Source organism: Sus scrofa, chromosome 6 (assembly GCF_000003025.6).
Source record: "Sus scrofa isolate TJ Tabasco breed Duroc chromosome 6, Sscrofa11.1, whole genome shotgun sequence".
In the NCBI taxonomy this organism is placed as follows: domain Eukaryota; kingdom Metazoa; phylum Chordata; class Mammalia; order Artiodactyla; family Suidae; genus Sus; species Sus scrofa.
In genome coordinates this window covers 114,465,347-114,489,792 of record NC_010448.4, presented here as the reverse complement: position 1 = coordinate 114,489,792, position 24,446 = coordinate 114,465,347, and the positions used below count along the sequence as shown (strand labels likewise).

Genomic DNA, 24,446 nt, shown 5'->3' with positions numbered 1-24,446 from the left:
ATGTGATATAAGCAATCCCATACCTCCCAAGTGGGAAGCCCCACAGACTGGAAAGTAAATGTTTCACAGAGACTCACATAGAGGAGTGAGAGTTCTGAGCCCCACATCAAACCCTCATGTGTGGGGATCTGGCACTGGGAGAAAGAGCCCCTGGAGCATCTGGCATTGAAGGCCAGTGGGGCTTGTGTGCAGGAGCTCCACGGGACTGGGGGAAATGGAGACCCTATTCTTAAAAGGTGCACACAGACTTTCAAGTGCACTGGGTCCCAGGGCAAAGCTAAGTCTCCATGGAAATCTGGGTCAAACCTGACCACAGTTCTTGGACAACCTCCTGGGAAAACAAGGGTGAATGTGGCTTGTTGTGGGGGAAGGACATTGGAAGCAAAGCTCTTGAGAATATTCAGCAGCATGCCTTTCTCTGGAGGTGGCCATTTTGGGAAAATTTGGCCCCACCCATCAGTGCTGAGAAGCCCCAGGGCAAGCAACAATCCAGGTGGGATCACAGCCCCACCCCTCAGTAAACAGGCTGCCTAAAGACCCCCCAAGGCACACAGCTGCCTCTAATCTCATCCAAAGACAAAGCCTCACCCACCGAAGAGACAGGAATCAGCTCCACCTACCAGTGGGCAGGTATCAGTCCCTCCCATCAGGAAGTCTACAGCAAGCCCCCTTACCAACTTTAGCCTCAAGGGGGGCAGACACCAGAAGTAAGAGAGGCTACAACCCTATTATCTGTAAAAAACGTCACCACACCAAAAACCTATATAAATGAAAAGACAGAGAACTATAACTCAGATGAGGGAGAAAGAAAAAAAACCCAGAAAATCAGCTAAGTGATCAGGAGATTCTCAGCCTCCAGGAAAAAAACTTCAGAATGTTGATGCTGAAGATGATGCAAGACATTGGAAATAAACTGGAGGCTAAGACTGATAATTTACATGAAACTCTAAGCAAAGAGATACAAGATATAAAACTTAAACAAGAAGAGATACAAAATACAATGACTGAAATTAAAAATTCATTAGAAGCAGCCAACAGCAGAATACAGGAGGCAGAAGAATGAATAAGCGAGGTGAAGGACAGATTAGTGGAAATCAAAGATGCGGAACAGAAAAGAGAAAAAAGATTGAAAAGAAATGAAGAGGGTCTCAGAGAACTCTGGGACAATGTGAAACACACCAACATTCGTATTATAGGGGTGTTGGAACAAGAAGAGAGAGAGAAAGGGACAGAAAAAATATTTGAAGAGATAATAGCCAAAAACTTCCCTAACATGGGAAAAGAATCATTCACTCAAATCCAGGAAGTGCAACAAGTACCATATAAAATAAACCCAAAGAGGAATACCCTGAGACACATATTAATCAAACTGACCAAAATTAAAGACAAAGAGAAAATATTGAAAGCAGCTAGGGAAAAGAAACAAGTAACATACAATGGAACCCTGATAAGGTTATTGGCAGATTTTTCAGCAGAAACTCTGCAGGCCAGAAGGGAGTGGCATGATATACTTAATGTGATGAAAGGAAAAAACCTCCAACCAAGATTACTTTACCCAGCAAGGCTCTCATTCAGATTTGAAGGAGAAATCAAAACCTTCACGGATAAGCAAAAGCTGAGAGAATTCAGCAACACTGAACCAGTCTTACAACAAATACTAAAGGAACTTCTCTAGGCAGAAAAGAAAAGATCCTCTCAACAGATACAGAAAAAGCCTTTGACAAAATTCAACACAAATTCCTGATAAAAAACCACCATAAGGTATCTCCCTACACCAAACAAAATGGCCATCATCGAAAAGTCTACAAACAATAAGTGCTAGAGAGGGTGTGGAGGAAAAGGAACCCTAGTACACTGTTGATGGGATTGTAAATTGGTGCAACCACTGTGGAAAACAGTATGGAGATTCCTCAGAAAACTAAAACTAGAACTACCATTTGATCCAGCAATCCCACTCCTGGGCATCTATCCAGAGAAAACCATGACTCGAAAATACACGTGTACTCTGATGTTCATTGCAGCACTATTTGCAATAGCCAAGACATGGAAACAACCTAAATGTCCATCAACAGAGGAGTGGATCAAGAAGATGTGGTATATATACATGATGAAATATCATTCAGGCATTAAAAGGAATGAAATACCAGCATTTTTAGCAACATTGATGGACCTAGAAATTATCATGCTAAGTGAAGTCAGCCGTACAACGAGACACCAACATCAAATGCTTTCACTGACATGTGGAACCTGAAAAAAGGACTCAATGAACTTCTTTGCGGAGCAGATACTGACTCACAGACTTTGAAAAACTTATGATTTCCAAAAGAGACAGTTCAGGGGTGGAGGGATGCGCTGGGGTTGAGGGATGGAAATGCTATAAAATTGGGTTGTGATAATCATTCCATAACTATAAATGTAATAAATTCATTGAGTAATAAAAAAATAAATATAAATAAAAAACTAAAAAAGAAATTCAAAAATAAAAAAATTAAAAAAAAGAAAAAGAATACAGAAATTAAAAATAAACAGAAGCAGACACTCATATATTGCTGGTGGGAGCATGAATTATTCAATTCCATTGAGAGACATTTTTGACAATACCTGTCAAATTTACAAAAGTTTATGTCCTTTCCCTTGTAATCTTAAATCCAGAAATGATCATACAAAGATATCTGTACATATATAAATTGAATACACACAATGCTTATTTGTTTTAATATTGTCAGTGATTAAAAAGTGCAAGTCAAGTCAAACCTACCGCTTAAAACTTGCAATGGATCTGCATTTCACTCAAAGAATTAATCACATAATGCCAGTGGCTGGTCTTTGATTTTTTTCTTCATCATCTACCATTCTCCCTTCCCCTACTACGCTCCAGGCACAGTAACTTCCTTGCTGTTCTTAAAACACAGAAGGCATGTGCTGGAATAAGGCCTTTCCCTTTAATTGGAACACTGTTCCCATGTGATCTGTCTCTTCCTTCTAAAACATAAATAATATAACTTCCATGAAGGTTTTAGTCTTTATCTGGTTTGTCCACTGACAAAGCTCTGAAATAATCATGCTACATAGTAGGCACTTAAAAATGTTTGTTAAATTAATGAATAATCCAAAATAATCCATTAAAGCTGAGTTTTTAGATAAAATATAGGAAATTCCTAAAATCATACTATACACTACAAAAATATCAAACAATGACTAAAGTTTTTTATGTTCTGTGGAATATCAGTATGTTAAATGAAAAAAATGATAGAGTGGTATGGAATGTTATATTTGTATAAGATATGGAAAATATTAATTTATAGTTGTTTGCATTTTTATTAAAAATCCTTAGAAGCACATTAAGACAATAAAAATTTTTAGTAATTGTTCTCACATCCATTTTTTTGTTATCTTGGTCACATGGCCATACCTCATTTCCAGGAGAGGTGAAAAATGTAGACTAGCTGAACAGCCTTGAATCCAGTTCTTCATTACAATGGAAAAAGAGAATGGGCTTTTATGGACGGCTAGAAATCGCTTCTATATAAATTCACATAGGCCACAGAGTACAAATATCTTGATTTCTCCAAGAATTTTTAAAACTCGTTTTTTTTTTTTTGAGTCCTATACTTGAATGGCAACTGCTACTTAAACCCTTATATAATGCTAAATGCTAAAAGCTTCCCCTTGTCTTGTGTCTTCCTTTGAATTATTCATAGAAATCTGCAATAGTGCTGCTGTTAATATCTCCCAAATGCCTGCCCAGCCTTTATGTAATCCCTTCCACAAACGTGACTTTCTGCAGCTCTTGAATTTCATAGGCTTCAAATAATCTGATCTATTTCAACAGCAGCCAAATGAATAGTCCTTCCTGCCACTTCTTTGCCTGAATCAGAAGAACTTTGTATATAACCTAAGGTGTATGTTTCTGATGTCTCATTTTCTTCTATTGTTTTTCTAGTCATTTCCAGCTCTAATTTAAGTCTGGCTACTCCTTGAACAAACTTCCTTACCTGCACGGAGAGGTCAGTAAACAAAATAGATGGTCACCTTGTTTCCCACGATGACTTTCAAGCCATTTCTCCTTATTTCTTTTTCCGAACAATTTAGATCATTTTGATATCTGACAAAATCCCCATCAACCTACATTCTGGTCCCACAATGTTATTCAGCGAAGATCTTAGCTCCTATCCCACTATTTTTCTCTATGACTCTACCCTGTTTGTGGGTGTTCCTTTTGACACCTTGACATTTTATTGTTATGATAAATCTACCAATGGAGTCTCTACAGGAAGCATTATCACCCCTAATGGTTTATAGGAAGAGATTTTAATGAAAAGGCAAGTTACCTAAGGGAAGACAGTTTTTTAAAAATGGTGAAATAATTTGAAAAAATCAAATAAAAACAAAAGGAAAAGAGAAAAAAGAAGCAGAAAACAAGCAAGTAAGAATACAATAAGTACTAACAGATGAAAGAGGAAAGAAAGATTACATAGATAGATTCAGATCTCAATTCTGCCATTTATCAGCTATGGATTGTGATTTTTTTTCATGAGCAAGGGTCCGTGATTACAATTCTGATCCTGGGTTGACCAATCCAGCTCTTCCTTCCCGAACAAGATACTTTCTAAATCTTCCTGGTAAGTGACTCTTTAATGTCTACTGGAGGGCAGAAAGGGAGTCTGGCAAATAAGAAAGTGTGCAATAAATATCTGTGGAATGACTGACTGATTGAATGAATGAATGCATGGTGAATAAGGCAAAGTGATTCACTTGCTGGTTTAAGTCTGTAGTTCACAGAACTGTTTCAAAGACAGGAACTTAAGAAAATTACCACACATCTCTCAGTGCTGTGCTGCCTATCATGCTGTCCCAATATAAGATAAATACATTCACTCAAACACTCTCTATAGCCCAGATGTCATAGATCTCACTGATCTGTGATTATAAAATAAAGTTATATCCCTGCTTAATTACTAAGCTATCACAGATGACAAATGTTTAATCCTCCTTGCTAGAAACTACTTCTCAAAGAGCACTAAAAAGATTACTTAACTAGTCTCCTAACCACAGCTGAACCTGTTTTTCTTTTCCTTTTCTAGCTCCTGCTTATCCATTTCAGCCACCTTAGCATCATTGCACTTGCTCACACTACTCTCTGAATTTTTTCACTTGGGATTTTTTTTTTCAAATCTAACTTTATTGAAGTATAGTTGATTTACAATGGTATTCACTCAGGCTTTTCAACTCAATGATGCTTTTCACTTTTTTAGCTTACAGCTCAAATAGTACCTTCTCAGAAAAGACTCACTACATGTCCTATTCAAAGTAGCTCCTCTCCACCATGTCACAGGATAGAAGATCAGGGTGTAATTTCTTTATAGATCTTTTTATAATTTGAAATAGTTAATTTTCTGTTTACCTATTTGAAGTTTTGAATAAAGTTTTATTTACTTAAAGTTTTCCTCCCCTTGCTTTACTATGTAAGAAAATAAGTAAACTACTTACTTAAAACTTCACTTTCCATGGGGAAGAAGACTGTCTTGCTTACTGCTGAATTTCCAAGGTATACGATTATGTGTTTTTTTAAACATCACGTACAGGTTGTTTCTAGCACACATATCACCTGGGATAAAAATTGTAAAATTCATTAATAGCTTGTGCTCACTATATATCTATATATCACAATATAGATGTGTATACAGACAATGATATTGTCAAAAATGTATTGATTGAACATTCCTTTATGTGAAGGAAAATATTTTGAGAGACCACAGATAAGAGGGCTATATGATCTTTAATTGAAAAAAAATATTTTAGAATAGCCTTTTAAAAACAAAACATGTACTTGTCTTTAGATTGGATAATACAGAAAAGCATTAGATGCATTTATGACTTCTACTTGTTACTACTACCAGAGTTTGAGTTCTCATATAACACATCACTCCAACAGAAATGCAATAAAGAAATCCTGTGTTTTCACCCTCAGGGCTTGAAGAGTGGAAATTTAATCACTAAAATATGCGATTTTTATTAGAATGAAGGGGAAGCAAGTTCTACATATTTTCTTTAAAAACACATGCCCTTAATAGAAAAACACAACCACCTAACAGTACAGTACGAATCAGTACCTATGGATTTTCAGGCATCCAACCTATCTTTTCATTTTTATTCCATTTCTTATCTTTTATGAAATTATATTTATTTAGTCATTTCTTAATGCTCCAGAGAATTCTATGTCTTTTTTTTTTTTTTTTTGCCCAAGTCCTTTAAGTTGTTGTGGCTGATAAAATATGATATCTTCAACTGCTGTAATGAAGTTTATTCATGACTCTGTCTCTGAAGTATTGGCCCCTAATACTCCATAATCCATGAAGGACTCCCATATAGTGTTATGAGGCTCTTAGGTCCAGAATACCAGTAAAATATGAAAAGGGGAATGTATGTTTGTTTTCTGTCTCAGATTTCTGATATGTCCCATCAGATTCATTTTTTTATTCTCTCTTCATGGTACTATATAACATTTTATCTTCAGTGCTGCTTGCAATTTTCATGCCAAACTTCTCCTTAAAAGTTTTACTAGCCTAGAGATTTAAGAAGGGAAATAAAATGGACTAGTAAAGATTGGTCTTGTAGTTGGTGTCCATTTCTTAGTGATGTGATCTAGACAAAGGGATTTCTATGATGTCAGAATCAAGCAGAAATTGTCACACACAATTTCTACTCAAAAAATTACAAATAACCATACATAGATAATAAACATCTGTATGACAGCACTATTAAATGAGCCCTTTCAGTATAGATGTAAATGTCTACATTTTAACATCATTTAAGTTTTTCTCATACCTATCTCAAAGGTTACAGAAAAACAAGGTGTCAATATTCTGATTGTGCAGCAGTTAACTTCCTAAAATCTTCCAGATAGAGTCCCAATATTAGGAATCTAAGCTGCACTCAAGAGAGGAGTTTGCTTTTGACTTTGCTGGAACCTGATCCAGGGAAAAGGATATAAGCAACTTATTTTAAGATAGTTGAGTCAGTGAAGCGTTTCAATTCTGGTATTAAGGTGGTGGTTTGACTAGACCACCAAATTTCCTTCCAGCTCTGACAGCGTATGTATCTGTCCATAATATTATACATAATCCATGATATTTTATGAAATGCACTAATAATAGAGGCTAAAGTTAATGACATTTGAGAGTTGGGCAGGAAATCTATCACTAGCTTATTCTTACTTCAAGCTTATAAATACTTGGACCTCTCAGCAAACTTTTAATAAAAGTTCCAAATCACTAAGCGCTTGATTGTATGTAGTAATTTTATAGTCTTTTTAGTCTCTCTCTCCTCTTAGATAAGTACTTATGGGGAGTTTTGCTGATTAGCTAGTAAATTCTCAGCTTGAGAAAAAAGCTTAAAAAAGAAAAAGCTAAGTCAGGAAGGATTTTTTTTAATACAAGGAGAAATGTTCTTATTTAGGGGAATATAGGAAAAGCTATTGAATATCTAACCCCCCAAATGGTTTTGCTAAATGTCTACTTTTATTCAATAGATAGCCTATTAAAACACCTATGTAACATATACAAAATCAATTTATCAAGTAGCTATATTACATTGTGGGTAACATAACATCCCAGTACTTCTGACTAGTTATCAAAAAATTAGATTAAATCATTGCTAATAGGTTTATATTTTCCTAATTTTTATTTTATATATTTGGTGCATATTTAATGGAAATAAATAATTTAAAAGAATAGAGTTTCCTGCTTCAAGGTAAATTTGGTGCAGAAAAATTTTAAAGTAATAATAACTTATAAGTTTGAGCACTGATTTGCTTACCAAAATTACTGACATTTACTATGAGTCTGACTGTGGGACATCCTGTAATTAGAGAATTATGCTGGAAAATTTTGAAGTTAAGACTTTATCATGAAGTTCACTTGTTTTTCTTCTTATTGAGATAAGATTATATAAACAATTATAGCACCTGGGCATTCCAAATACCTCCTGCTATGTGATAATTATATCAGAATTTAGTGGCATAAAATCACAATCCTCTTATTATGCTCAGAGGTCTTGCAGGTTAGGAGTCTGGATGTGTACCATAGAGCTGGCATATCTGTACTTCACATGGCCTGCGCCTCAACTTGGAAACCTCAGTTACTGAGAAGTGACTCAAAAGGCCAGAACTGGAATCAGTTTGGAGGATCTTTTACGTGCACTTTTGGCACCTGGGTGAGGTGACTCAAGCTTGAGCTCAAATGGGTCTGCTGACCTGAGCTCTTAACTGAGTCTTCTCCACTTGGCTTGGGCTTCCTCAAAGTTTTGTGATCTGAGGATTAATGAACTTCTTACATCATTTCTCTGGACTCCAAGAACAAGTATTCCATGGAACAAGGCATAGGACACACGACTTTTTTGACTTAGCCTTGAAAATCCGTCATTTTCAATGTATTCTCTTGGTTAAAGAAATTACAAACCCACTCAGATACAAGAAGGGTGCAGGTGCCCTACCTCCAATAAGATGATTGTCAAAAAATTTGTAGCCATATTTTAAAAGTGACATCCTCTTCTATCTAATAAATTAGAATTTTAGTTATTTAGTTCCACAGTCTATTTATTGATTCCCAATGAATACACGTGTATTTTTATTTAACTGATGTTAAACATACACATACATTTAAAATTAATGGAAACTTTTGAAAGCACAGTCTTATTTCATTACTAATTTAACTGAATTGAGCAGCCCATCATGGGAAGAAGTTTCTTTCTCATTACTAGGTCTCATAGGTAGAAGGCTCTGGAATTGCATAAGAAGCTTATTGGTATCTTGTCAGTATATTCTCTTTCAGACAGTATTTTAGGCTGACAATTTGCCTTTCAATTCTAGCCTTTCTAGTCCCATGAAGAATCTTTCAGACAATGAAATTTTTCAGATAAGCCAATTCATTATTTTTAATGGTAACAGAGACAATTAAGATTTTCAAAGCTAAAGGTGTTATATTTCATATTGCGCCCCTTTAAAAATTAATAACAATTTTTTTCAAGGTCCAGGATGGTAAGCTAAGTCTCATATCATATTATTTGTTTTTTAGTTTTGCATATGACTCATGTCACATGTATGGGTCATATGCATTCATTAAAACAATATCCTTAGAAGGACAAAAAGGGAGGTAAAGTGGGCAGTAAAGTAATTACTTTGAGCTGGAGGGTGAGACACACTGGAAAGAAAAAAAAATTCACTATATCAAAGAAATCATGAGTGAAGGAAAGATAAACACTTTTATCATTACTACTAGCAGAAGGTGTCTGTGGCCAGAGGAGAAGAGTACTGGGCACCTACAGAACTGAAAAACAAGACTGAACTGTCATTTTATGTTTAAATTCTACAAGAGTGATGTTAGAACCTATCTTCTGCTGTATCTTGGAGTCGAAAGAGATTACATTCCAAATGCCTGATCAAGACCCTCCTGGACTGAAACATAGCAAGTATGCTTTCACCTTCATGATTAGGGAAGATGGGAATTAATGCTCTGATTTTGGTTAAAAAAAAAACCCAAACTTTATTATTCAGATCAATTATATGAAATACCCTAATTCCTTTCATAGTTTGTTAAATCAGGCTATAATGCCTACAAAAACCTTTCAAATGCTTCACATCCAATTTGGAATGCAAATACTGAAAGCAACTTACTATATTAATTATAATAAATTGAATTATAATTTATTACCTGTATTTATTCAATTAAATTCCTAATACTTAATTCTCTATAGTATACCTCCAAGCTTGACACCATTAACAAATACATAATATTCTAGGCAATGAATTCTATATGATTAAGTACATTACTAACTAAAAATATTTGGAACCTATACACAACAAGGCAATGTGCTGCTCAAATCCTACTTTGTAGAAGGGCTCAATGACCAGCTGCCAGGAATGACAGCCTTCAGTTACTAATCCAAACTGAGAAGTCATGCCCTTTCCATGATGTCTACAGCCAGTGTCTGATGGAGGCAGGGTATGAAATTCTGGCATTTTATGGCATATATTCAGGACAACCCTGATGGGTCATTTAACACCAGCTTTCTTGTGGGTTTAATCAAGGCTGTTGCCAGACCAGAATCACAGCTGAACTTCTCCTTCTGCCCAATCTTCCTTCTTTCCTCATCCTTTCACAGGGGTTGAGTTCTACCAAGGTCACTCCCTGACAAATATCTTGCATTCTAAACTTCGCCCCATAATCCATTTCTAGAAAATGCAACCTTCAATAGAATCTAAAAAATTAAGATTAATCAAACCTGAATACAAATGATCAGAATACACTTAAACTTTTAAAATATGCAAACACACATCCTACTAGGAAAAGAGTAACTTATTCTCTCTGTGAAAGAGTTTCTCCTCCAATTGATTATGTCATTTTGAATTAAAATAACCCACTTGCCAATAATGGAGGGTTTCAGTGTCAATGTCAGTACACATTTCAAAAGCATGCTTGGAATAGTGTATTGAGGAGAGGCTTGATAAATGTACACTGACTTGCTAGATAATACTGTTGCCACATAATGTAGTGGTAACTAAAATTTTTAGAAGTGCCATAAAATATGTAATAGTTTTCCTTTATGCAAGGTGAAAGAAAAGCTTTAACAGCAACAAAAACACAGTTAAAAACTTTCTTTAACATAAACAAACTTCTATTCTCATAAAGACAGCTAGTGAGTTATAGATTCTTTTCAGTGACTTAAAAATAAAATGGGGCAGCATAATCTGGAAACTGTAATGGGAATAATTGACCAAGATGAACAAAAAGGCAGTCATTTCTCTCTGTGAAGTAGAATAATGTCAGTATTGTCATTTACTTTCTTTCCATGTTTTTTCTTAGTTCAGTATTTTGTTTTTGAGTGTATGTAGTTTCAAGGTAAGTTTTTCATTTCTCCAGTCTATATTTTTATACTGACATACTGTATAAATCATTTCTTTATGGATATCTTTGTGCTTTATTGCTCTATTAACTTTCCCCTTCTTTACTAAAATGTAAACAGATTCTGGAATACATGAAGACATAAGTACATAATTCTTGAAAACTGGAAATACTTATTGGAAGTTATTAAATTAAAAAAAGCTGGTTTGTTTTCCTTCTTTTAGTAAATGATTACTGTATGCATTTTAGACTATAAAGTATGATTGCCACATACTCTTAAAGAGTATCCTTATTATTGAAGTAAGCACTATTTTAACAGTGCTTACAATAAAATTTTTAGTCACTGTTCCCTTTATTAAAATATGAACTTCTACTTAAAACCTTATTTTTTTGTTTATATATTATTTTATGGATATATATGTTACACACACATATATAATGCATATTTTATTTTATTTTATTTTATGGTCACACCCACGATATATGAAAGTTCTCATGCTAGGGGTCACATGAAACTTCAGCTGTCAGCCTACACCACAGCCACAGCAACACCAGATCCTTAACCCACTGAGCAAGGTGAGGGATAGAACCTGAATCCTCATGGACACTATGTCAGGTTCTTAACCCACTGAGCCACAACGTGAACTCTCATTTTATGTTAATGTAATAGAAATTGATTTTACTTAAAAATACTCTTTTAATTATACATAACAGAGAAAAGTCAATTAAAAGATGTCAGATCAAATAGTATATGCATACATCAGAAAACTTTTTGAAACAAGGGGTCTATTCACCCTAACTAGATCTCAAGTTAAACCACTGCAGTAACTCCTACAAAACAACTATGTATGTGTAACTGGGACACCATGCTATACAGTAGAAAACTGACAGAACACTGTAAACCAGTTATAATGGAAAAAATAAAAATCATTATATAATTAAAAAAACCCAACTGTGAACCAACTTACACGAAGTTACAGAATGAACACAAAGTTACAGAAGGAAATCCAACCATATACCGTATAGAAAAATCTCCTACTGTGTGCACGAATAGGCTCAACTTCACTGTGTTATAAATGCACCACATTATCATAAGTGAATACTCTTTTTGTCATTCATTCATAAGGTACAAACTGAACAATTTCTAACTACCAGAAACTCTGCTAGCAAAAATTCTGCTTTCAAAATAGTCAAAGCCTAGGGATGAGAAATCACAGACTCGTAATTTCAAAATGAGAATGTTTTTAAGATTTAGTGCTTCATTGTAGTACTACATGGTCCAGATAATCAAGAAAAACATAAATGAAGTGTTTAAAATTGAAGTCACAGAGTTCCTATTGTGGCTCAGGGGAAACGAAACCAACTGGTATCCATGAGGATGTGGGTTTGAACTCTGGCCTCGTTCAGTGGGTTGGGGATCTGGTATTGCCATGAGCTGTGGAGGAGGTCACAGAAGCAGCTTGGATCCAGCATTGCTGTGGCTGTGGCATAGGCCGGCAGCTGTAGTTCCTATTCAGCTCCTAGCCTGGGAACTTCCATATGCTGCAGGTGCAGCCTCAAAAAGCAAAAAAATAAAAAATAAAATAAAATTGAAGTCACACCTTAATCAAAATAAAATCTATGAGCATTTATTTCTTTGCCTAGCTACTTGGACTTCTTTATGCATACTATTATTTCTGTTAGCCAAAAAAAAAAAGAAAGAAAGAAATCTGCTAATAATAATGTACTGCTCATTTTGGGAACTGTCTTTCCACTATTCTTTTTTATTTTTTTCCTGTCTTTTTGAGTTTTCTAGGGCCGCTCCCATGGCATATGGAGACTCCCAGGGTAGGGGTCTAATCAGAGTAGGCCACCAGCCTACACTACAGTTCACGGCAATAGCAGATCGTTAACCCACTGAGCAAGGTCGGGGATCAAACTCGCAATCTCATGGTTCGCAGTCGGATTTGTTAACCACTGTGCCACGACGGAAACTCCTCTTTCCACTATTCTTTGTGACACTGGTTGGTTTCTCCTCTATTCAAGCAACTGCCATTCATCTGTGGATTGAGCACTTTGCCCCAGCAGGCCAATAGGAGTCTTTTGGAGGGACTAATCAATTACTTTTCCATCCAAAGGAAACATTAACTTTTCATGCTTTTATCTAAAATCATTCATTTTTGCACTACATCCCATCCCTTCTGGCCTATTCAAGAACTTTGACTCAGATACAATATGCCTACTTGAAACTCCTCCAATCCCTCATTAGAAATCTTTATTGGGTCATTCCCATTAGCACTCAAAGAAGGTGCTATTTCTTTCTATTAATAAACAAAAACAGCCTATAGATGACACTGACTCTAGTGAATATTATTGTATTTCTTCACTTTCTTTTTAAAAATTAAGCTCCACAGGAAAGCTATCTGCATACGTTGTACCCAATTTCTCCTCTGCTTTTCTTGCTTACATTTAATCCAATCAGAATTTAAATTCAACCACCCCAACCAAGTGCTGTTGTCAAGATGATGAAATACCTCTATGCTCTCGAATTCAATGAGTTAATTCTCAGTCTTCAGACTTTCTTATCGACAGCACTTGACACAGTGGATCACCCCTCCTCTGTGGCGCATTTCTTCACATGGCTTTAGACACCATGTTTGGTTTTCCTCCTACCCCACTGGCTGCTTTTGCTGTTTCAGTTGATAGTTTCTTCTTTCCTCAACCACTTAAAGTAGATGTGACTCAGATCTACATCCTTGATTTTCTTTTACTTTTTACCTACAATGTTATCTAATGATATCACATGGCCCCACATACAAGTATCATTTATATCCTGTGTATATGTATGTGAATATATATATATTTAAAATCTCCTAAGAGTTAAACCTTCATTTTTCTTTTTCCTCTTCTTCACATATTTAATCTGTTAGGAAGTTCTGTTGGATCTTTCCTCAAGTTCATACAGAATACAGTTACTTATCCTCATCTTCACTAAGAGCAAGTGCCTATCATTTCTCCTAGTCTCTGCTGCCAAAACCCCACCATCTTTTCCAACGTTCCATTATCTCATTACAAAATTGCTAGTTTCCTAACAGATCTCTTTGCTTCCTTCCTTTCTCTCCATAGTCTATTCTCAACATTGCAGGTATTCCTTGATATTTCTATTAAAAATTGCAATTGAGTCATTCCAGCCTTCTCTATTCCCAATACTACTTTAGTTATCTCCATCACACGCTCATGCTCTGAAACACTGTATTGTAACTTATTTATTTGGTTATATTTATATTCTTCCTCTAAAATCATGGTGGTGGCAATTTTTGTTTATGTTCTATATTGTATTCCAAAGTTCAAACAGTGCCTGGCTAATAGTTGGTTAATACATACCTGTTGAATGAGTGAAGGTAACTATTATATACTGAGTGAAACAAACTATGTGTCTGCAAGGGTATATACAGCAAGAAATCAAAAAACTCATCCCCAGAATTCTTTAATCTATTAGGAATTTGAAGTGTATAATGCCACGGAAGATGAGGATAAAATAGTACCTGAAAAGAAGAAGAGTTATTGAAAGCCTGCTTTAGGATCGGTTAATGGCTCTGGTCCCTATTCCTACTGGGAAGAGTAATTCAGTTACTACTCCCTACCACTTCAGGTTAAAAGACCTTTATCCTTTGAGAAATATTCCAGGTGTTGGCAAAGTTGACGGCAGGAGTGAGGCCATAGGCTGAAAATAGAGAAATTTAAATGAAAATCCCTGTACTAAATATAGATACCTTTAAGTTTTCCTCCTTCTAGTTCCCAAAATTCTGGCAGCCAGGCTTAAATGCTCAGGCAGATAAGAGACGTCTTTGGAGAAATGGTGGCCAGAGAGAAAAGACTTATATATCCTAAGGCCCAGAAAAAGTCCTCAACAAAACTCAAATAAACATATGGAGACAGAAAGAATATTGTAAAATCTCTCTTTTAAATATTAATGGACAATGAAGGGCATTTAATGAAAGCACAGAAATTGAGAGACCAAAATAAGTAGAAACAGGATCGCCAGAAGCAAGAGAAGCAGGTCAGGGCAAGGGAAGAAAGGTAAGCAAGGAGAGCAGCCTCAGCTTGACTCTAAAGGAGCTCTGGAACAACACTTGTAGCTGAATATATTTTCCCTTGAGACAGAGTTTGGACCCCATATCAGTCTATCATTAAGTGGGGACATAACCTTTGGTGTAAGCCTTCTCCCATTAGGCCAAGGACAGTTCTACTCACGCCAGTTAGGAAAATATGCACAGACCCAGTGAAAAGGATCTGGGCAGGGCAACAGGGGTGTTTTGTTTGTATAAATATGCTAGCATATTTTGCTAGTTTTAGATATGTGGTTAAAATAGCAGAATGAATATTTTTAACACACCATGGGAGCACAAGGAAGGAATTTGTGAATTTTAACGGTCAGGGAAAACTTCCATCAGTTATTTGAGCTAGATCCAGCAAGGTGTGTCAGTGTAGTAATTCCCCTACCTACATGATATAAATACCAAATAAAATCAGGTACAATGAAGTATTTTATAAACTATAATAGCTTTGCTTTTCTGTAAGAAACGTAACCTGAGATGGCACCGGAAAAAAAATCCTGTTCTTGGTAACACTTACTTCTTATAGTATAGCCAATATATAATGGATCCTTCTGAATTTTCAGATTTCAAGAGAATTCTAAGACAAAGATGTTGGGGTTATTATTTTTTTTAATTCTGTTTAAGTCTTTTATCTGTACTGGGACAAAGACAGATGTCTCAACAATGTAACTTAACAGAGAAAGTTCAAATTTCTAAGAAAAATTTTTGTTGATTTTAGGAATATTTTATTTTTAAATTATATAACATTTCAAAGTTTTAAAAGAATTAGCTCAGAATGGGTCTCTTTTTCCAGAGTAAAATTAGCTATAATATTTCAGATAAAATTAGGTTGCTTAAATAGCTTTAGGGGAAATAATATTTTTAAAAGTTGCTGGCATCATTTTTTTTCCTTAAAAAATAGGCAACAGAAACAATGCTTTTTGAGAAAATACTGTTGTGACTAATATATTCCCTCTTATGTGGAATAGAAATTCTCTTTATGTTGACCTTCCAGAATTTGAATTTTTTTTCATGACTTGCTTTGAAAAATCACTTTAATTATCACCCTTCAATATAGTCAATGGCCGTGCTCTTGTTATCACAATTTTCCCTTGAAATCAAAGCATTCTTTCTAGAAATTTCCTGATAATTCACAGTTTATTTAAAAATTGCCAAAACTATGAATATTTTGTAAATATTGAGAGGAAAAAGAACATATCACACAATGCACATTTTTCATTTTCCCTCACAACTACTGTTCAGTTTTAATGATTTATAATTGCATTTTAAAGCACGCTGTTAAATGAGCTGTTGCATTTGTTTTTAAAAATATAAACTCTCCATAATATCTGATCTCATAATGGTTACTGTTACTAAAATCAAAGACAGTAATATTTTCAAAGACTGTCATTATTTTCAGATGTATATATATATAAAGATATTTAGCAAAAACTACTGTCTGGACAACATGAGAATGGAATAAAAAAAAAATTGAGCTATTGTATAGGAAAAGTGAACTGTATGGATTCATTGAAAGCCAGAAGATACCTTCTCATCAATTAGGAATAGCTGACTATTTGCCTTAGCCCTCCCACTGACATGGTACAGTTTATATTACTGATGCTTTGAATGGCAAATGAGCATACTAAGAAGGGAGAAAACTTCCTCCTCATAAAACTGATATGTATGGAATATACTATAAAAAGGTACTTTTAGATATACACATTTGCTCTTAATAAAATAAAAGCGATATTGCCAAGAGCAATTAAAGAGAGAATTAAAAACTGAAGAAACATGTGGCAAGCAGTTAAACTGATACTGTGGCCACCCATAGGGAGATGATGAATTTTGCCTCTTGGCTGTGTTTTAAAGCCAATTCGTGGTAGAGGTGAGGTGTGAAACCCTGTGATTCAAACTGTAGGAAATGGAACTGAAAAAAAAAAAAAAAATACAAAGTTTTGATCATCAAAGTGCTACACCACCAATGAAATGAGAGAAGTAAAATTTTTCTCCCTTGGCTCAATGTATGAAAATAATATATACGATGTTTATGTGAGTTCTGAATAGGAAAAAAAAGAAGACTCTTTGAGAATTCATAACCATCAGCTTTCCCTCAGATAAATTTGAAGTTTCAAGTTTAAATTACCTGTGTCATCTAGCAATGGATATTATAAAACATGCAAAATTTTTATTTTACAATTGTTATTACAGTTGTGTGTGCCAAAGACAGAAAGGCGAGATTTCTTTAGAGAGGCCTACCCTGAACCCAAGCCCTGCAGATTTCAATGAATCAATGCTCTGTTGTAGGTATGTATCCTAGCTAAATTTACATAAGATATAAAGAAGACATCCTCAATGACTGAGAACCAACAGGAACCACAAACATAGGATTGTGTGCCAAAGAACTTCAGATAATAGTCTCTCATAATGAATATAAAATTAAAAACATGCAAAAATAACAATGCATTATAGAGCCAGATGTGTGATTTTACAAAATAACAAAATAGATGTTCTAGAAATAAAAAATGGCATTGTTGAAATGAAAACTCAGTGGGAAGAAGGATTAAACAGCAGCTCTGAGACAACTGCAGAGAGAACTGATGAACTGGGATATATAAAAAGATGTTTACTAGAAGACTTTGCAGAAAAATAAAGACAAGAAGAATAAGATAAGAAGGCTCAAGAAATTATAAAGAGGAATTCCAGAAGTACAGAACAGAGGAAATGAGAAAGTATATTTATAAATAAAGATTTTTCAGATTCCTAAATTCTACAAATAATCATAAAGCTGACAGGCTAGATATTGCAACTCCAGAACCACAGAGATAAAGTTTCTTAAAAATTGATCTCAAATACAGGAAAATTAAACTGCAGAGTATGCAGGAAAAAAAAAAATTCAATGGGAAAAAAAATAGAAGATACTATGATCTCTGCAAAACACTGAGAAAAAAAAAATTTTAACATAGAACCCTGTATTTATTTAAATGATTATTTAAAACCGAAGATGAAATATACACCTTTTCCAGGAAACAAATGCAGCTGTTATTGAAAATATCACTAAAGGATGTATTTGAGAAAGTAGGGGAGATATCCCAGAAGAAACGAAGTGCCAGAAGCAGTGAGAGTAAAAATCTTGGCAAACAAACAGGCACATGTAAACAAGACTTTGCTACTTAAAATTGAATAATAAAATTACCTCTTTGAGAAGACTGTTTAATTTAGAATTCATAAACATGTAATAATAATGACTATATGGTAAAATTAAGTATAAATGAAAAAGAGCAAGGCAAAACTAAAATACTAAATATATATATATGTAAACAAGGGGATGAGATAATTTGAGATTAGGAGTTCTTCTCTGATGCAGCAGGTTAAGGTTCCAGCATTGCCACTGCAGTGACTCAGGTCAGTGCTGTGGCTCAAGTTTGATCCAAGAATTTCCACATGCCACAGGTGCAGCCAAAAAAAGAATACCATGCCCTAAACTTCTTAGTTTTGTGAGAGACAGATAATGATTAAGTATGGACAATTTAAGTATGCAAATACTTATTAAAATAATGAATTATGTGTACATGAGAGAAAAAAATTTTAAATGATTCTGCTTAACCAACAGATACGAACATTGTTAGGAAAAAAGAAGTCAAAAGAAAAAAGTAAAAAAAAAAAAAAAAAAGGAAGGAAGCACAAAATGAAATGGTATCTAAATAGGTCAGAAATGTGAAAGCTAATGCATTTCAGTTTGATTGAAAACAAAATTTATTAATTCTATTTACAAGACAAAACCACAATTTAAGAGCAAAGAAAATTTGTCACTAAAGGGGTAGAAAAAAAGACAAAATGAAAGCTGTGTATATGAACAACAGAAAAATATGCATTAAATAAAAAATTAAATTCTTGATATAGTAAGAGCACAAATACTTTGAAATTTAAATGCAGAAAAAAATGATAGAACTACAATGAAAAACTGACACATCCACAATTACATGGCAGTTTTTAACAACTTCTCACAGTAATTGAGAAAAAAGGAAAACTAAAAATTTTCTTAGTACAGAAAAAAATCCATATACATGTATACAAAGCAACAAAAAGTATGGCCTATGTGAGTGATCACTTGTTAGCTTAAACATGTTTAATATACTATAATATATACATATAATTGATAGATAAATATATAAATATACGTTCTAAAAAATGCACGGCTTAAATATTTAAATAGTTACACTATTACATTTAACAATCTTATGTCTTCTCATTAATAAGATTTGGGAGAAAATTTTGTATGCATGAAAGAAAAACAAGACAAATTTAATTCTAGAAAAATTTCATTCCATTTATAAGAGTTTTTTTCTTTTCCACTTGAGGTAAACGAAACAGAAAATGTATCTAATCTTTCCTTTCTCATCTTGATGTAGAAGATGAGAAGTAGTCTAGCATTGGATTTCATAAAGCTTATTTTATAACTGGAACTTACAATTCTATATCTCTGTATTATAAACAAATTTTCTTATATTTTCAAACAAACACATAAATAAATTTCCCATCTCTGTTCCTCTCATCACTTCTCACCTCTCAAACTGATTCTCACACATAGGTAGTTGCAAATGGACAGTCTTTGAAAAACAATTTGACTTAGTATTTCAATGTCCTGTTCAATAAAATCAATCAAGAAATTTGAAAGTACTAGGGGAGTTTCTTTCAACAGTGAATCATTCCCAATATCAAACAACTGCCAGCATTCCTAACCATAAATTTAAATGTCAGACAGGGAGTACTCACACTATTAAAAACAAAACAAAAAAATTCAGAAAGGATTAGATAGCATGTCTAATATGACAAAAAACTTTTATACATTCACTCATTATTAGACAATTTTCCCCCTATGTCAAGATCTTGTGCAGCTGACTAGGATAAAATTTTAAGTCATGTGGTCATAATGTTGTAGTTGTCTATGGGCTTGAACAATTTTACAATAACTGCAATACAAAGGCCACAATGAAAAAAACGATGCGCTATCTTTCTAATCAACACATCATGTGAAGTTCTTTCCAAAGGAGAAGCTATATTTCAACATTGTTAAGCAAAAACAATTGGCTTAAACACCCCCTACCATATTGGTGTTAGGTTGCTAAGGGGAAACATGCTGAGGGTAGGCTCTCTCCATTAAAGAGGCTTATAAGCCAAGTCTGTGACTTCCCGTCTGTAGATGGGGTTGTTTTGTGAGCACTGTGCATGAGGATGCTGCCATGAGAAGGTAAGAATGTTGGAAAAGAAAAAAGTCTGATATCATTGAATCTGAATATTGTCCAACTTGGAGCAACCTTCATTTGACCCATTTTTCTGTGATATAATACATGTTTACATTTGTAGGCCAGTGCTAGTTGTATTTTCTATAACTTGAAGTCAAATGCATCCTAACAGATGTATCATTACTAAAAGAAATAAACATGTAGTAATTTTTCAACCAAACATTTTACCAGGATGTTATGATAGAAAAGAAGCCAAAAGGTCATGCCTAGCTAGCTGTGTTTGAAACTTTTTGTCTGTGTTTTTGAAGAAGTTACACAGCTTCTCTGAGGTTTGACTTTCTAATACTTCAAAAAGTGGCAATAATACCTCTTCTAAATTTCTGTTCTTCAAAGTGTGAAATCAAATGATATCATATGTAAAGTGTGTTTTTTTCCCCCATGAATTTAATGAACTGTCAAATGCTATGCTACCAAGGGGAACATGAGTGATGAGATATGAAAGAAAAGACAGCAGGAACAGTTTTTTATGTGCTTGTTTTTTTCCATTTCCCTGTTATAGTTGGGCTGTGAGACATCCAAACCCCACTTGGTTAGGAAAGGAAACACATGCATGAATGGTACAGCACTGCCTCCCCCACAGTAAACCAAGAGAATGGTCGCCCTCTTGGATGCCACTCGGTTGCATCTACATGCTCACATATGACAGGGCTTGGGCAACTGGATCTTTTCGCTAAGACATGGATTCTTCAAGAGTGAAGCTAAACTGTTGTGGGTAGTCAGAGATTCCTGACACAGCTGTGGAGAGGTTAAGGTCTGGCGGCCAGACCTAGCGTCTGAGAGCAATGGCATCACCTCTTTCCAAGCCCACCGGTTGGGAGCTATTATCTTGCCTGCACCTTTTAGACTGAAAGCTCTTGTATTTTCCCATGTGTTTTTTTGCTTCAGTTGACCACAAGGGGATTTCTGTTATTTGCAATCAAGAAGATGCCTGAGTACAACTACAAAAGAGGTTTATAATGCGTAACTAGTTCAAATATAAGGCAGATTAAAAGTTTTTTTGTAAAAAGCATGTCTTAGACTCTATTGACCCTATACTGTCAAAGTATATTGTTCATTGAACTCTTCATGATTTCAAAAACTGACAATGCGAAATTTTAAATATATGTAACAGGAGTTCCCATCGTGGCCCAGCAGAAACAAATCTGACTAGTATCCATGAGGACACAGGTTAGATCCCTGGCTTTGCTCAGTGGGTTAAGGATCCAGCATTGCTGTAAGCTGTGCCGTAGGTCACAGATGTGGCTTGGATCTGGCGTTGCTGTGGTTGTGGTGTAGGCCAGCAGCTACAGCTTTGATTCGACCCCTAGCCTGGAAACCTCCATGTGCCATGGGTACAGCCCTAAAAAGACTAAAAAATGCATATATATACATATGTATATATATATATATACATATATATATATATAACATAATTTTATTTACTTTTATTTCTATTAGAATTAATTTTAGCTAAGAAAAACAGCATTTACTAATATTGATGTTATTATTATGGAAGTTGATTAAAACTTGCTTGATTCAAAATCAGATTAGTTTTTAATCTATCAATTTGAATAAAGTTCACTAAGCTTTTGTGTAAATCACAAAAAGGAAGGTGGGAAAATTGGAATAGTTTTCTATATTCCATCCTAACCAGATGTTAAATATAATTTTTCCTTAACATTTGTGTCATTGTTCTTTAAAAAAGAAAAAATACAAAAAGAAGCAAAAGGAAAGTTTTGTGGGTGTTTTTGAAGTTATAGGCTCTACTTTATTAAGGAGGTTTGAGTAATATGTTGTTGTTGTTGTTGTTGTTGTTGTTATAGCCACACCCATGGCATATAGAAGTTCCCAGGCCAGGGACTGAATACGAGGCACAATTGTGGCCATGCTGCAGCTGTGGCAACACTGGATCCTTTAACCCATACTCCCACAGCAACCCAAGCCATTGCAATCAGATTCTTAACACACTGCACCAGAGCGGGAACTCTGGAAAGATGTTTGTTTTTTGGTTTTATTTTTTTAATGCGGCACCTGGGGCATATGGAAGTTCCCTGGCTAGGGGTTGAATCAGAGCTGTAGCTGCTGGCCTATGCCACAGCAACACTGGATCCCAGCCACATCTGTGACCTACTCCGAAGCTCATGGCAATGGCGGATCCTCAACCGACTGAGCGAGGCCAGGGATCAAAGGCACATATTCATGGGTACTAGTCTGGCTCTTAACCTGTTGAGCCACAACAGGAATTCCTGGAAAGATGTTTTAAGGCTGTTTTATAAAGAGGTAGATGCACTCCCATTATATAGTACATATATTGCATTATGTATTAGAAATGCTTGCCTTAAAGATTCAAAAACAAATTCTCAAAGTATGGCCCCACACTAGCACAAACAGAATCACCTGGAAACTTGCAACAAATGCAGATTCTCAGACCTCACTCTAGACCTATGGGCTCAAAAACTCTGAAGGTATCTCAGCAACTTCTATTATAGTGAACACTCTAGGTTGTTCTAGGTTGTTCATGTTAAAGTTTGAAAACTTCTAGACTGCACAGTTACATAAAAGAAAACCAAAGCAATGGAAGTCATTCAACTTTCTGCTGCTGCACCTCACACCCTGTTGTAATTTATTTGGTAATATGTCCATCTATCCTAATTGATTATATTTATATCAACAGCTGTGTCTTATTTGTGTGAATCTGTAACATGCCAACATATATCCATCAGTAACAGATATAAATCAAACTAAATACTTCAGATGAACTCTAAAAAAGAAAACAAATATTGACAATTTTAATAAAAAAATTTAATGGGTTATACAGCAGCTATCGTCAGATTTTTCTTCTCACTACTCTCATATCAATGGAAAAATAAAAAATCCTATCCTTGATTGTCTTCAGATGACCTGTGTGTCAAAACCAATAGTCTGACTGTAATACCTTATAAAATAAAACATGCTATTATTTAGCTATTCATATTATATGGTGAAGATATTCTTATTTTTAAATTGATTTTCCTATGCCAAAGGAAAATTATTTCAGCAGTATCTCCATCCAACTCTAAAAGCTAGTGATTGCACTTTAAGCACAATTATGAGAAGCATTGTTCTATTTTCCTGAACCAATTTGAATTTTTACAGAAAAAAGTTTTTGAAGAGAAAAAGTAGGAGTGGCAGCTGTTTAATGTTTCCCTCTCTTGTTTAGCATTGCTTCTGAACTCATATTGAAGAAAGAGATGGTTATAGCACTCTAAATAGTAAAATGTTTCTGCCTCAAAACCTTTTTTTCCCTTGTGATAATTAAAAGGAAAACAAAAAGATATTTGTGTTTCAAGGTGCCAGTTGAACGTATAGTTTAAAACATGTCGACTATACCATTTCACATATAATTTAACTAATTATCGGTGTACTTTGAAATAAAATTTAAATATGGGAACTTTTACGCATTAATAGTTCTGCATGAAGGAAACTGGGCACCTCCACATCCAGAGAACTAACATGACATGAGCCAATAAGAGTATATGTGTTTCATGTTTGTATCCTGTCACCTGTAATTTAAAAGAAATGTAATTTCCATATAATTTTATCAGTAAAATGTTAGAGATAAAATATCAAGATCAATACCTTTAATTTCAATCATGGAATTCAAACTGGTTGAAGTTCAATACAATGAATAACTTTGGGAGCCTCAAGTAAAGATGAAAATAAACCATTAACATTTACCAAAATTAACTAAAAATAATTTATTTTTGCCACGTGTGATTCATTATGTTGTCTCTAAAATCCCGTACCTTAATTACACAAAATATATTTGTTTTTTCAAGAAGAAATGGAATAGACTGTTAAACACAAATTTAAATGCTAAATAAATTTGTACTTCTATGTCTCGATATATATTATAACCTTCCAAATTTTGTCTATATGTATATTTCCTTAAGAAAATATATAACATATATAAGGCCTACATCAACAATTATTTAGAAAAAATATGGCAGTAATATCATTCCATGTATTATTAATAGACACATCTGTATCATTATTTTTAATGGGTGGAAAGTGGTACGTTTATTACAATTGATGAAACTACACTGACACATGGTCATCACTCAAAGTCTATAGTTTACATTAGGACTCATTCTTGGTATTGTGCATTCTATTGGTTTAAACAAATGTATAATGACATGTATCCA

General features: G+C 34.5%; 1 long non-coding RNA gene across 1 annotated transcript in view; it reads right to left on the bottom strand.

The window, feature by feature from the left end:
* Positions 1-24,446, bottom strand: part of LOC110261440 — a 107,266-nt gene that overhangs the window by 69,221 nt on the left and 13,599 nt on the right. The window contains exon 2 of the long non-coding RNA XR_002345520.1: positions 5,491-5,608. This is a non-coding gene — a long non-coding RNA (uncharacterized LOC110261440). The remainder of the gene's footprint in view (positions 1-5,490; positions 5,609-24,446) is intronic.